This window comes from Serinus canaria, chromosome 3, assembly GCF_022539315.1.
Source record: "Serinus canaria isolate serCan28SL12 chromosome 3, serCan2020, whole genome shotgun sequence".
NCBI classification, from domain to species: domain Eukaryota; kingdom Metazoa; phylum Chordata; class Aves; order Passeriformes; family Fringillidae; genus Serinus; species Serinus canaria.
This window is the reverse complement of record NC_066316.1, coordinates 112,618,196-112,634,604: the sequence shown is the minus strand read 5'-3', so window position 1 is coordinate 112,634,604 and position 16,409 is coordinate 112,618,196.

The following is a 16,409-nucleotide window of genomic DNA, read 5'->3' as shown; positions in this document are numbered from 1 at the left end:
ACATAGCAGCATTGCCCTGGTCCCCCTGGACAGCACGGCAGTGCCCTGGTCACCTCTGGACAGCAGCAGTGTCCTGGTCACCCTGGACAGCAGCAGCAGTGTCCTGGTCACTCTGGACAGCAGCAGTGTCCTGGTCACCCTGGACAGCAGCAGCAGTGCCCTGGTCACCCTGGACAGCAGCAGTGTCCTGGTCACCCTGGACAGCAGCAGTGTCCTGGTCACCCTGGACAGCAGCAGCAGTGTCCTGGTCACCCTGGACAGCAGCAATGCCCTGGTCACCCTGGACAGCAGCAGCAGTGTCCTGGTCACCCTGGACAGCAGCAGTGTCCTGGTCACCCTGGACAGCAGCAGCAGTGCCCTGGTCACCCTGGACAGCAGCAGTGCCCTGGTCACCCTGCTGGACAGCAGCAGCAGTGTCCTGGTCACCCTGGACAGCAGCAGCAGTGTCCTGGTCACTCTGGACAGCAGCAGTGTCCTGGTCACCCTGGACAGCAGCAGTGCCCTGGTCACCCTGGACAGCAGCAGTGTCCTGGTCACCCTGGACAGCAGCAGTGTCCTGGTCACTCTGGACAGCAGCAGCAGTGCCCTGGTCACCCTGCTGGACAGCAGCAGTGTCCTGGTCACTCTGGACAGCAGCAGCAGTGCCCTGGTCACCCTGCTGGACAGCAGCAGCAGTGTCCTGGTCACCCTGGACAGCAGCAGCAGTGTCCTGGTCACTCTGGACAGCAGCAGCAGTGCCCTGGTCACCCTGGACAGCAGCAATGTCCTGGTCACCCTGCTGGACCAGTGACCACCGTGGCCCCATCCCCAGTGGCCATGGCTGGGCCAGGAGAGCCAGGAGAGCACGGGCACACAGCTGTGTTATTGTTTGGATTAAAAAGGAATTTAGGAAAGCAATACAAACCTTTTTGTATAACTCACAGTCTATTAAACGACAGAAAAACTAAATAGGCTTTTGTGAAAAACACATGTTAAAGACAAAAAACCTCTTTTTTTTTTAATTAACAACAACAAAAAACAAACAAACAAAAAACAAACAAACAAAAAACCAAACCCACTAATTTTGTGTAGTGGTTTTGCTTTGTTAATTTTAGATTTTTTGAGATTTTTAAAATGAGTATGGTGGGTTGTAGTGTTGGTTAATTACTAATGTATTCATTTTTTTGTTGTGAGATAGGCATTAGGAGACAGGTAAAGTAGGTTTAAGATTTTAAAAGGCTATAAAGAAAATGTTAAACTTTGTTTCTTTATATTATCAATTAAAAATAATTTTAAAATGTCTAAAAAAAATTATTTAAAATTTTTTTAAAATATTTAAATTTTTTTTGGCACAGGGATCACCCCACAGGGCTGTGTGGGGCCTCCTGAAGGCCACGACCCCCCTGGATCAGGGATGTGCCCCCTCCCTGGAAGGGCTCAAGGCCAGGCTGGAGCTACCTGGGGTGGTGTCCCTGCTGTGGAGCAGCTGGACAATGTCACCAAGCCCACCCAGACCTCTCCTGCCTGGGACACTCAATTATTTTATTAAGTGAAAAAAGGACATTTTCTTCTGCTTCCTGTGCTGAGTGATTAATATGGAGCAGCCCTAATTGTGCAGAGTGCCTTGCTGGGAGGAGCCCTCAGGAAGGGGATGGCAGAGCCTGCCCAGCACGTTTGTCCCCTGCACAGACCCAGCCCCGCCGTGGCTGTCACCCCTTGCTGTGGGCAGGGGGGGATCTGAGGGTCCCCAGGGACTGCCCTCTCCTCTTCCAAGGTGGTCAACAGCACAACTGAATTTCTAATGAGAGGGTGGCCTCTGCATCCCAGTGTTTCACCCAGAAACCATCAGGGTGTTTTATTCTCAGCCTATCCTTGGTCACCATCCCAGTGCCAGCCTTGGTGGTCCTCTGCTGAGTGGGACATCTGGAGATCATCTGAGGAGGGAACTCTCCTCTCCTCTCCTCTCCTCTCCTCTCCTCTCCTCTCCTCTCCTCTCCTCTCCTCTCCCGCTCCTCTCCGCTCCGCTCCTCATCCTCTCCTCTCTCTCTCTCCGCCTTCTCCTCTCTCTCCTCTCCCTCGCCTCCTCTCCCTCTCCTTTACTCTACTCTCCTTCGCTCTCTCTCTCTCCTCTACGCTCTCCTCCTCTCTCATCCCTCCTCTTCCTATCCTCCCTCTACCTCGTCCTCTCCTTCTCTCTCTCCTCCCTACCATCTCCTCATCTCTATCCGCCTCTCTCTCATCCTCTCTCACTATCCGTCTCCCTCACTCTCGCTCTCCTTCATCTCCTCTCTCTCCTCGTCCTCTCCTCTCACTCTCCCTCTCCTCGTCCCCTCTCCTCTCCACCTCCTCTCCTCTCCTCTCCATTCTTCACGGGGTTCGACGGTCCTCCAAAGCCTTCCCTGCTCCAGAGTTCCCCCCCCGAACGGGGCAGCTCGTGGGAGGAAAAAGGAGCCCTTGGTGTCCCTGCCCTCTGCCCTCAGCACAGCAGAGGTGCAACCACCACGTTTAAAGTGTCTGGTGGGTGTGCAAGAGGGAGCAGGAGTGACTGGAACGGTTTTGCTGAAGTAGAATCAGTGCTGAGGGGTGTCTGTGGGTTTGTCCTGGTCCCCACCGACACCTGGTTCCTCACAACACATACCTGGGATGCTGTCAGGGGTTAAAAACCTGGGAATGCCACAGGATAAAAACCAGGGAGAGCCACAAGATAAAAACCTGGGAATGCCACAGGTGAAAAACCTGGGAGAGCCACAAGATAAAAATCTGGGAATGTCACAAGTTAAAAACCTGGGAATGCCACAGGTGAAAAACCTGGGAGAGCCACAAGATAAAAACCTGGGAATGCCACAAGATAAAAACCAGGGAGAGCCACAAGATAAAAACCTGGGAGAGCCACAAGATAAAAACCTGGGAATGCCACAAGAAAAAAACCTGGGAGAGCCACAAGTTAAAAACCTGGGAATGCCACAAGATAAAAACCTGGAAGAGCCACAAGATAAAAAACTTGGGAGAGCCCAAGATAAAACCCTGGGAATGCCACAAGATAAAAACTTGGGAGAGCCACAAGATAAAAACCTGGGAATGCCACAAGAAAAAAACCTGGGAATGCCACAAGATAAATACCTGGAAATGCCACAAGAAAAAAACCTGGGAGAGCCACAAGATAAAAACCTGGAAATGCCACAAGAAAAAAACCTGGGAGAGCCACAAGATAAAAACCTGGGAATGCCACAAGATAAAAACCTGGGAATGTCACAAGATAAAACCTGGAAGCCAAAGAAAAAAACTGGAGAGCCACAAGATAAAAACCTGGGAATGTCACACCAGGGAGAAAAACCTGGGAGAGCCACAAGATAAAAACCTGGGAATGCCACAAGAAAAAAACCTGGGAATGCCACAAGATAAAAACCTGGAAGAGCCACAAGATAAAAACCTGGGAGAGCCACAAGATAAAAACCTGGGAATGCCACAGCAGGTCCTGAGGAAGGGGCAGTCCTTAGGGAGAGGCAGCAGGGAGCCCCTGAGGGATCCATCAGCTGGAGGAGGAGGTGAAGAACACGCTGGGGTGACTCTGCCAGAGGGGTTTGCCTTGCCACGGCTTCTGCACCTTCCCAGGAAAGGGCAGATGGGCACAGAACCAGCAGTGATGCCAGGGAAGGCTGGAAAATGAGGAAAGATCCAGCACCTGCATGTCCTGCCATAATCAGGGGCTCCAAGCAGCTCGAGGACCGTTCCCTCCCTTGGTGCTCCTCACAAAGATGGGACAGGGAGAGCCTGAAATGGATCCTGGGATCCTCCTGGGGCTCAGGGAGCTGCTGTCCCATCCTGGGCTGGGAGAGGGATCCTGCACAAAGGGAAGGAGAGGGAGCTGCTGTCCCATCCTGGGCTGGGAAAGGGATCCTGCACAGGGGGAAGGAGAGGGAGCTGCTGTTCCATCCTGGGCTGGGAAAGGGATCCTGCACAAAGGGAAGGTGAGGGAGCTGCTGTCCCATCCTGGGCTGGGAGAGGGATCCTGCACAGGGGGAAGGAGAGGGAGCTGCTGTCCCATCCTGGGCTGGGAGAGGGATCCTGCTGGGGGGAAGGAGAGGGAGCTGCTGTCCCATCCTGGGCTGGGAGAGGGATCCTGCACAGGGGGAAGGAGAGGGAGCTGCTGTTCCATCCTGGGCTGGGAAAGGGATCCTGCACAAAGGGAAGGTGAGGGAGCTGCTGTCCCATCCTGGGCTGGGAGAGGGATCCTGCACAGGGGGAAGGAGAGGGAGCTGCTGTTCCATCCTGGGCTGGGAAAGGGATCCTGCACGGGGGGAAGGAGAGGGAGCTGCTGTCCCATCCTGGGCTGGGAAAGGGATCCTGCACAGGGGAAGGAGAGGGAGCTGCTGTCCCATCCTGCACGGGGGAAGGAGAGGCAGTGCAGATGAAATCAGCAGAGATCTCTGGGCTGCACCACCAAACTCGCTGTGGAGATGGAGAGGAGGGCTCTGGGCCATCCCCAGGATGGAGTGCTGGCTGCTGGTGTTGGCATCCTGCCTCCTGGAAAGGCTGCCCTGCTCTCTGCTCCTGCCCATGGCACGAGGAGAAGCCGTGCCCTTCTCCCAGAGGAGCTGCAGGGCTCAGAGGGGCCATCCCACAGCGTGCCTGGTGCTGCTGCAGCACCAAAACCCAGCTAGAACCAGCAAGAAGTGCCCACCGCCACCAGTTAGGTGCCCACTGGAACCAGTTAGGTGCCCACTGGAACCCCTGAAGGTGCCCACTGGCAGCAGTTAGGTGTTCAGTGTCACTCCTGAAGGTGCCCACTGCCACTCCTGAGGTGTCCACTGCCACTCCTCAGGTGTTCACTGGCACTCCTGGGGTGTTCATTGCCACTCCTGAGGTGCCCACTGGCATTCCTGAGGTGTTGATTGACACCAGTTAGGTGCCCACTGGCACTCATGAAATGTCCACTGCCACTCCTGAGGTGTTCACTGGCACTCCTGAGATTTCCACTGGCACTCCTGAGGTGCCCACTGACATTCCTGATGTGTTCACTGCCACTCCTGACATGTCCACTGGCATTCCTGAGGTGCCCACTGGCACTCCTGCTCCTCTGCTGCCATTCTACAGGCTCTTCCCTCACCTTCTTCTGGAAGAAGCTCCTTCAGGCTCGGGCAAAGATCATTCCAGAAGGCCACCTCCAGTGAGCACTGATAAATACACCCTGAACCTGTGACACCTGCAGTGAGCACTGATAAATACACCCTGAACCTGTGACACCAATAAATACACCCTGAACCTGTGACACCTGCAGTGAGCACTGATAAATACACCTGAACCTGTGACACCTGCAGTGAGCACTGACAAATACACCCTGAACCTGTGACACCAATAAATACACCCTGAACCTGTGACACCTGCAGTGAGCACTGACAAATACACCCTGAACCTGTGACACCTGCAGAGAGCACTGATAAATACACCCTGAACCTGTGACTGCAATAAATACACCCTGAACCTGTGACACTGATAAATACACCCTGAACCTGTGACACCTGCAGAGATCCCTGATAAATTCACCCTGTTACCTAGAGCCTGCTTGGTTTGAGGTGCAGCCCTGCTTCTGCCAGGTGCCTTCCCATGTCTGGGTTGTTTGGAGAAGGGAACTGTCCACCTGACAAAAGGGATTTGATGCTTCCATTCACATCCTTCCCTCCCTGGGATGAGAAACCACCTCCAGCTGAGGTGACCTGTCAGCCTTTGAAGAAACAAACCAGCTCTGGTGAGGTGAGGGCTCTCCCTCACTGCCCAGGTTTCCCAGTGGGATTTCCCAGGGAGCACCATGCGGCCCACAGGGATAATCACAGAAATATTAAAGCTGGAATTGACCTCCAAGACCACCAAGTCCAACCCTTGTGGATTGCTGTCCATCCCTTGGCTCTGCCCACACCTGTGCAGAGAGGAGGGCATCAAGGACAGGTGGAGGTCCACAAAGATCCTGCCAGAGATGGGGACACCAGGCCCTGCTGCTGTGCTGCTCCCAGCTCCACATTCCAGGATGCTCCTGGAGCACTAAAGGTGAAGAGCTCTGGGTGGGCCAACAAGGAGAAGAGAGCATTGAAACCCCTTGTGTTTCTTCTGGCAGCCCAACCACCGGGTTTGTAAACACGGCAGGTTTGTAAGGTTCTATTCCTAAATGATTTGTGGGTGTCATCAGAAAAAGAAATTAACTTCATTAAGTTCAAAAGATTCAAAATGTGACACCAGATTTGGTCCAGGGCACAGGAAAGGGGTTGGAGATGATTGCCTTGGCATGGTGAGTTCTCTGTGTGTTGTACATGGGACCAGGGGATGGTTGGGGTGGGAAGGACCTTAAAGATCACCTGCTTCCAAAACCTCCAGGGACACTGCCACTGTCCCAGGGTGTCCCAGGGTGCTCCAGCCCAGCCTTGGGCACTGCCAGGGATCCAGGGAGGGCACCCTGTGCCAGGGCCTGCCCACCCTGCCAGGGAACAATTCCTCATTCCCAAGATCCCACCCAGCCCTGCCCTCTGGCACTGGGAGCCATTCCCTGGCTCCTGTCCCTCTGTCCCCTGTCCCCAGTCCCTCCCAGCTCTCCTGGAGCCCCTCCAGGCCCTGGCAGTGGCTCCAGGATCTCCCCAGAGCTCAGTTTTTCCCTTTCACCCCCAGATGTGCAGCCCACAGGATTTGTGTGCTGAGAATCAGGAGCCCCCCAGTGCCACCCCTGCCATGGCAGGGACACTGCCACTGTCCCAGGGTGTCCCAGTGTCCATCCCAGCCTTGGGCACTGCCAGGGATCCAGGGTGGGCACCCTGTGCCAGGGCCTGCCCACCCTGCCAGGGAACAATTCCTCATTCCCAGTATCCCACCCAGCCCTGCCCTCTGGCACTGGGAGCCATTCCGTGGTCCTGTCCCTCTGTCCCTTGTCCCCAGTCCCTCCCAGCTCTCCTGGAGCCCCTGCAGGCCCTGGCAGTGGCTCCAGGATCTCCCCAGAGCTCAGTTTTTCCCTTTCCCCCCCAGATGTGCAGCCCACAGGATTTGTGTGCTGAGAATCAGGAGCCCAGCCCGGAGCCATGGCAGGCAGCAGCACCTTGGGATGCCAGGATCCCAGCTGGGATGGGTGGGAAGGGAGCTCAGAGCCCCCCCAGTGCCACCCCTGCCACGGCAGGGACACTGCCACTGTCCCAGGGTGTCCCAGTGTCCATCCCAGCCTTGGGCACTGCCAGGGACCCAGGGGCAGCCCCAGCCGCTCTGGGCCCCCTCCCAGGGCACAATCCCTCCCCAATCCCTCTCACTCCATGCTGGCTCGTCCCCGCGGGGCTCACCTTGTGTGAAGGCCTCGTGCAGGTCGCCCCCGAGTCCCGGCAGCGCCTCCGGGGCCCCGTGTGTGGGTGTGGAGCCGGCCGAGGCCGAGCGCGGGGCCAGCGGCCCGGGGAGAGGGCGGCCATGGGTGGGTGAGGGCTGGGCCGAGCCCGCGGCCTGTGGGGACACAGAGAGAGAGAGAGCCCTGGGCACAGCTGGCACCGGCCCTGGGAGACACAGAGAGAGAGCTCTGGGCACGGGGCACAGCTGGCACCGGCCCTGCGAGACACAGAGAGAGAGCCCTGGGCACAGGGGCACGGCTGGCACCGGCCCTGGGAGACACAGAGAGAGAGCCCTGGGCACAGCTGGCACCGGCCCTGGGACACAGAGAGAGAGCCCTGGGCACGGCTGGCACCGGCCCTGGGAGACACAGAGAGAGAGCTCTGGGCACGGCTGGCACCGGCCCTGGGAGACACAGAGAGAGAGCTCTGGGCATGGGGCACGGCTGGCACCGGCCCTGGGAGACACAGAGAGAGAGCCCTGGGCACGGCTGGCACCGGCCCTGGGAGACACAGAGAGAGAGCCCTGGGCACAGCTGGCACCGGCCCTGGGAGACACAGAGAGAGAGCCCTGGGCACGGGGCACGGCTGGCACCGGCCCTGGGACACAGAGAGAGAGCCCTGGGCACGGCTGGCACCGGCCCTGGGAGACACAGAGAGAGAGCCCTGGGCACGGGGCACGGCTGGCACCGGCCCTGGGACACAGAGAGAGAGCCCTGGGCACAGCTGGCACCGGCCCTGGGAGACACAGAGAGAGAGCCCTGGGCATGGCTGGCACCGGCCCTGGGAGACACAGAGAGAGAGCCCTGGGCATGGGGGGCACCGGCCCTGGGACACAGAGAGAGAGCCCTGGGCACGGCTGGCACCGGCCCTGGGAGACACAGAGAGAGAGCTCTGGGCATGGGGCACGGCTGGCACCGGCCCTGGGAGACACAGAGAGAGAGCCCTGGGCATGGGGGGCACCGGCCCTGGGAGACACAGAGAGAGAGCCCTGGGCACGGCTGGCACCAGCCCTGGGAGACACAGAGAGAGAGCCCTGGGCACAGCTGGCACCGGCCCTGGGAGACACAGAGAGAGAGCCCTGGGCACGGCTGGCACCGGCCCTGGGAGACACAGAGAGAGAGCCCTGGGCACGGCTGGCACCGGCCCTGGGAGACACAGAGAGAGAGCCCTGGGCACGGGGGCACGGCTGGCATCGGCCCTGGGAGACACAGAGAGAGAGCTCTGGGCACAGGGGCACGGCTGGCACCGGCCCTGGGAGACACAGAGAGAGAGCTCTGGGCACAGGGGCACGGCTGGCACCGGCCCTGGGAGACACAGAGAGAGAGCTCTGGGCACGGCTGGCACCGGCCCTGGGAGACACAGAGAGAGAGCTCTGGGCACGGCTGGCACCGGCCCTGGGAGACACAGAGAGAGAGCCCTGGGCACAGCTGGCACCGGCCCTGGGAGACACAGAGAGAGAGCCCTGGGCACAGCTGGCACCGGCCCTGGGACACAGAGAGAGAGCCCTGGGCACGGCTGGCACCGGCCCTGGGAGGCACAGAGAGAGAGCCCTGGGCACAGCTGGCACGGCTGGCACCAGCCCTGAGAGACACAGAGAGAGAGCCCTGGGCACGGGGGGCACCGGCCCTGGGAGACACAGAGAGAGAGCCCTGGGCACGGGGCACAGCTGGCACCGGCCCTGGGAGACAGACACACACAGGTGACAGGGACATGGGCAGGGCCCGCCTGTCCCCAGACACACACACAGGTGACAGGGACAGGGCCAGCCTGTCCACAGACACACAGGTGACAGGGACAGGGCAGGGCCAGCCTGTCCCCAGACACACCCAGGTGACAGGGACAGGGCCAGCCTGTCCCCAGACACACCCAGGGGACAGGGACAGGGCCAGCCTGTCCCCAGACACACCCAGGTGACAGGGCAGGGCCAGCCTGTCCCCAGACACACCCAGGGGACAGGGACAGGGCCAGCCTGTCCCCAGGGCGCTCCCACTGCTCTGGGAGCAGGGATGGGATGTGATCCACGGGCGGGGGCTGCTGTGGGAGGTGGTGGCACCTCGGGCACAACTTCACTGACTTATTTTTACATTTTGATCTGTTTTCATCTATTTTTATCTATTTTTGTGTTTTGAGATGTTTTTCATAAAATCACATGCTTTGTATGTTTCGTGCAAGCGTTTCTATATTTGTGTATTGCATATGTAGATATTTATATATTTATTTTTATATATTTATTTATATATATATTTATATATTTATTTATATTTTAATTATATACTTATATATGTGTATATTACATATGTATATACCAATATATTACACATATACTTATGTAATTTAAATATGTAATATAATAAAATATTACGTATTTATTTGTATAAAATAATATGTATATATTAACATACTGCTTATATGATACATATAGTATTATATAGTATTTTATATTTTATATAAATATAAAAAATATTATATATTTTTATATTTATATAAAATATATCATTTTATACAGTATCTATTTTATATAATGTCTTTAATAAATTTATATAAAATATAAATATATTTCATATATTACACATATCTACATGAAAATTTAGATATATTTATATATTTATATAAAAAAATATATAATTTATATATTTTTATATATTTATATCTGTATCATATAAGCATTTATATAATACATATATATTTATCCATTACAGATATATTTATATATATAATGTGTAGATATTTAGTGTATTACATATATAGATATTTTATGTATTTTCACACTGGTATATTTTAGATACAGTCACATAATTTGAGTTATTGCTGACAGATTGAATTTTTAGATCTCATTTTCCTCCAATCCAGCCCACCCCGTTTCTGCTGTGCCATCCCAACAGCCTCCCGAGCAGCTCTGCAGCACAGGTGACAGTGCTGTCCCCAACAGGGCTCCTGGTGTCCCCTCCGAGGTGAGGGACAGCCCAGGGCTCTGCCAGGTGCTGCTCATGGCCTCGAGTCCCAAAAATCCCAAAATCCCCAAAAATCCCGGGCTCCTGGAGGGCTTGGGGAACTCTGCCAGGCCCACGTGGCCACCGAGGGTGTCGTGGTAGCAGCCCAGACATGGTGACACTGCCAACAGCCCAGACATGGTGACACTGCCAACAGCCCAGACACGGTGACACTGCCAACAGCCCAGACATGGTGACACTGCCAACAGCCCAGACCAACATGGTGACACTGCACCCCAACATGTGACACGCCCCAGACTGGTGACATGCCAACAGCCAACATGGTGACATCCAAGCACCCAGACAGGTGACACTGCCAACAGCCCAGACATGGTGACATCCAAGCACCCCAGACACGGTGACACTGCCAACAGCCCAGACATGGTGACACTGCCAACAGCCCAGACATGGTGACATCCAAGCACCCCAGACATGGTGACACTGCCAACAGCCCAGACATGGTGACATCCAAGCACCCCAGACACGGTGACACTGCCAACAGCCCAGACATGGTGACATCCAAGCACCCCAGACACGGTGACACTGCCAACAGCCCAGACATGGTGACACTGCCAACAGCCCAGACACGGTGACACTGCCAACAGCCCAGACATGGTGACACTGCCAACAGCCCAGACATGGTGACATCCAAGCACCCCAGACATGGTGACACTGCCAACAGCCCAGACATGGTGACATCCAAGCGCCCCAGACACGGTGACACTGCCAACAGCCCAGACATGGTGACACTGCCAACAGCCCAGACATGGTGACATCCAAGCGCCCCAGACACGGTGACACTGCCAACAGCCCAGACATGGTGACATCCAAACACCCCAAACACGGTGACACTGCCAACAATCCAAACATGGTGACACTGTCAGCTCTTCAAACATGGTGACATCACAACACCCTAAACACGGTGACACTGCCAACAGCCCAAACATGGTGACACTGCCAGCACCCTAGACATGGTGACATCCCAACACCCCTGACACAGTGACACTGCCAGCTCTTCAAACATGGTGACACTGAGAGCACCCTGTGCAATGGTGACACTGCCAGCACCCCGAACATGGTGACACTGCCAGCATCCCAATCATGGTGACATCCAAGCACCCCAGACATGGTGACACTGCCAACAGCCCAGACATGGTGACATCCAAGCACCCCAGACACGGTGACACTGCCAACAGCCCAGACATGGTGACATCCAAGCACCCCAGACATGGTGACACTGCCAACAGCCCAGACATGGTGACATCCAAGCGCCCCAGACACGGTGACACTGCCAACAGCCCAGACAGGTGACATCCAAGCGCCCAGACAGGTGACACTGCCAACAGCCCAGACATGGTGACACTGCCAACAGCCCAGACATGGTGACATCCAAGCGCCCCAGACATGGTGACACTGCCAACAGCCCAGACATGGTGACATCCAAGCACCCCAAACACGGTGACACTGCCAACAATCCAAACATGGTGACACTGTCAGCTCTTCAAACATGGTGACATCACAACACCCTAAACACGGTGACACTGCCAACAGCCCAAACATGGTGACACTGCCAGCACCCTAGACATGGTGACATCCCAACACCCCTGACACAGTGACACTGCCAGCTCCTCAAACATGGTGACACTGAGAGCACCCTGTGCAATGGTGACACTGCCAGCACCCCAGACATGGTGACACTGCCAGCACCCTGAGCATGGTGACACTGCCAGCACCCTGAACATGGTGACACTGCCAACACTGCAGACACAGTGATACCCCACTGCCCCAGACATGGTGACACCCCAGACACAGTGACATCCCAGTGTCCCCATGCCAGTGCCACAGCAGCTCCAGGACCTGGCTGCTGCTCCAGCCTGTCCCTGTGTCCCCACAGCCCCAGCTGTCCCCGTGTCCCCACAGCCCCAGCCTGTCTCCGTGTCCCCACAGCCCCAGCTGTCCCCGTGTCCCCACAACCTCACCCTGTCCCCGTGTCCCCACAGCCCCAGCTTGTCCCTGTGTCCCCACAGCCCCAGCTCTCCCCATGTCCCCGCAGCCCCACCCTGTCCCTCTGTCCCCTCAGCCCCAGCCTGTCCCTCTGTCCCCACAGCCCCAGCTGTCCCCGTGTCCCCACAGCCTCAGCTGTCCCTCTGTCCCCACAGCCTCAGCCTGTCCCCGTGTCCCCGCAGCCCCAGCTGTCCCCGTGTCCCACAGCCTCACCCTGTCCCCGTGTCCCCACAGCCCCAGCCTGTCCCCGTGTCCCCACAGCCCCAGCTGTCCCCGTGTCCCCACAGCCCGAGCCTGTCCCCGTGTCCCCACAGCCCCAGCTGTCCCCGTGTCCCCGCAGCCCCAGGGTGACGTTTGTGTGACCAGGAAAACCCGGCCGTGTGGAAAATTGTCATTTTGGGACTGCAGCAATGACGGGGAGTCACGTGTCCCTGTGTCACAGCCTCGAGGGGACACGGCTGCAGGAGGAGCAGCGCTTGGCCGAGGAAATGTCCCCAAACCGGCGTGTGCCACACAGCAGCAGCAGCAGCAGCAGCAGCAGCAGCGTCACTTCCCTGCACCCAGCACCAGATCTGACCCGAGACCCCAAAACACCAAATCTGACCCGAGACCCCAAAATGCCCCAAACCCCAAATCAGACCTGAGACCCCAAAATGTCCCCAAAACACCAAATCTGACCTGAGACCCCAAAATGCCCCAAACCCCAAATCAGACCTGAGACCCCAAAATGCACCAAAACACCAAATCAGACCTGAGACCCCAAAATGAACCAAAACACCAGATCATACCTGAAACCCCAAAATGAACCAAACACCCCCAAACACCAAATCTGACCCGAGACCCCAAAATGCACCCAAACACCAAATCTGACCTGAGACCCCAAAATGCACCAAACACCAGATCAGACCTGAAACCCCAAAACACCAGATCAGACCTGAGACCCCAAAATGCACCAAACACCAAATCTGACCTGAAACCACAAAATGCCCCAAAACACCAGATCTGACCTGAGACCCCAAAACGTCCCCAAACACCAAATCAGACCTGAGACCCCAAAATGCACCAAACACCAAATCTGACCAGAGACCCCAAAATGCACCAGAACACCAAATCAGACCTGAAACCCCAAAACACCAGATCAGACCTGAGACCCCAAAATGCACCAAACACCAATCTGACCTGAACCACAAACCCCAAAACCAGATCGACGAGACCCAAACACCAAATCAGACCTGAGACCCCAAAATGCACCAAACACCAAATCTGACCAGAGACCCCAAAATGCACCAGAACACCAAATCAGACCTGAAACCCCAAAATTCATCAAAACACCAAATCTGACCTGAGACCCCAAAAAACACCAAATCAGACCTGAAATCCCAAAATGTCCCCAAAACACCAGATCAGACCTGAAACCCCAAATCACCCCAAAACACCAAATCTGACCTGTAACCCCAAAATGCACCAAAACACCAAATCTGACCTGAAACCCCCACTCTAAAACACAACCAAAATCAGAGTTAGAACCCCCAAATACCCCAAAACACCAAATCTGACCTGTAACCCCAAAATGCCCCAAAACACTAAATCAGACCTGAGACCCCAAAATGCACCAAAACACCAGATCAGACCTGAAACCCCAAAATGAACCAAACACCCCCAAACACCAAATCTGACCTGAAAGCTCAAAACTCCCCAAACCACCAAATCTGACCCGAGACCCCAAAATGCACCAAACACCAAATCTGACCTGGCAGATGGGCACAGCTGGATTTCCCTTTTATTCCCTTCTGCCTTCTCACCACCTTGAACACCGGAAAAATGCTGGATTTCTGGCTGCTGGGAACTTCAGCCTTTCTGTGCTGACAGACTCTGACCCCCAGGAGAGCACTGCATCTGACCTGAGGCCGTGGAGAAGCTTCCAGAATGGATTGAGAGCACTGGGATTGTGGGTGTGGAGTTGGGTAGAAGTGTGTGATGTCACAGGGTGGAAAACTCAGAGTTTGGGGTTTTAGAATATGGTAATAAATATGGGGCAAGATGGAGGGTTTGGGGAGCCTGGTCCTTCTTCACCTTCTTCACTCTTCAACATCTCAACATTCTTCTAATTTTCTCTCCTGTGTTTTCGTCTTCTCTCAACTCCTTCTCCTTCTCACCTGCTTCTTCTTTCTTCGTACTTTGTGTTCTCCTTCTTTCCCTCACCCTCTATAACTCCTTAGACTCCGCTACCTTCTCATGATCCTTTCCGTCGCCTTTCCTATCTACTTCTCAGTCGCCTTCTCCTATACTTCGTCCGTCTCATGAGACCTGTATCAACTTATCCTCTACTTCACTGTGCTTCTCTTCTTCCTTCGCTTCTTCTATGTCTCTCTCCTTCTCACTTCTTCGTCTGTCGTCTTCTGTCTTATTTCTTCATCCTTCTCATTCTCTTCTTCACCTTCTCCTTCTTCTTCAACCTTCTTCTCCTTCCTCACCTTCTTCTCCTTCTTCTTCATCTTCTTCTTGACCTACTTCTCTTTCCTCACCTTCTTCTTCACACTTCTCTTCACCTTCTTCTTCTTCTTCTTCTTCTTCACCTTCTCCTTCTTCTTCTTCGTCTTCTCTCCTCACCTTGTTCTTCACCTTCTTCTCCTTCACCTCCTTCTTCTTCATCTTTTTTCTTCTCCTTCACCTCCTTCTTCACCTTCTTCTTCCTTCTTCTCCATGGGTTTGGGTGCTATTTTGTAATTGGACAGAATGTCTGCCCTGTGGACTTCGAGGGATCAGTTATTGGGTTAAAAGTGAGAATAATTCAGGTGTCATTTCTTAGCTGGATGGTTCAGCCTTAAAAGACCTTGCAGGGAAAGGCAGTTGGCCATTTTGTGGGTTGTGAGTAGAATGCTGCAGAACTCACAACTTGTAATAGAGATAGGAAATAATAAACACCTGAGTCTGAATGTGAAATTCCATCTCAAGAGCTTCCATCCCGACCTTGCCAGAGGCAGAAGAAAGAAGCCCAGAGCCAGCAGAGAAGCTGCCCCAGAGAGGGACAGGACCCACAGCCCCTGGAGGGTTCCAAAGCCACGTGAAGCCAGAACTGACCTGGGCTAATTCCAGCTGCCATCCTGCCTGGAATCGTGGAATCAGGGAATTGTTTAGGCTGGAGAAGACCTTTAGTTGAGTCAAACCATCGAGTTCACCTGCTTCAAGTGGAAAGTTGAACCAAAGACCCCCAGAAGTCCCTGAACCCACAGATGAGGAACTCAGAAATCCACAGATTTTACCACAGAAACATCCCAGACTGTTTTGGGTGGGAAAAGACCTCAGAGCCCATCCAGTGCCACCCCTGCCATGGCAGGGACACCTCCCAGTGTCCCAAGGTGCCCCCAGTGCCCAGCCTGTCCCTGGGCACTGCCAGGGGCAGCCACAGCTCCCTTTTAATACGGAGCTTCTTCCCGGGAGCAGGTTAAAGGCGAAGGGATCTTGCACACACAGCGAGCCCAGAGCCAGCAGGTTTCAGATAAGCACTTTAGACAAGCCAACATCTCATCATGCCCCAGATACCTCAGGAAATGCAGCACAAACAGAGCAGAGAGCAGAACAGGAGCACATGGCCTGTGTGTGCCCCAGCAGAGGCTCCTGGCAGGGACCCCAGGGGTGCCCAGGGCACTGCTGAGGGCTCTCAGCAACACCTCCCTGCCTGGCCCCCCTTCTCCAGGCTTTCCTCAGCAGGGACAGGCCCCTGAGAGCACTCAGAGTCCCCCTGGCCAGCTGGAGAGCTTTTGTCACATCCCTGGCAGTGAGAATTCCAGGGGCTTTCCTCAGGAACAGCAGCATCTCCTGGCCCAGGGCTGGGGACACACCCAGAGCTGAGCCCAGACCCTGCACTGCCCTCGGCCCTCGCTGGGGCTCCTCTGGCCCAGGGAACATCCCCCCTGGCAGGGTGGGGAGCCCCAGAGAAGCTGGGGCTGCCCCTGGAGCCCTGGAAGTGCCCCAGGGCAGGGCTGGCAGCGCCCTGGGACACTGGCAGGTGTCCCTGCCCAGGGCAGGGGTGGAAGGAGATGAGATTTAAGATCCCTCCCCACCCAAAGCGCTCCAGGATTGTGTC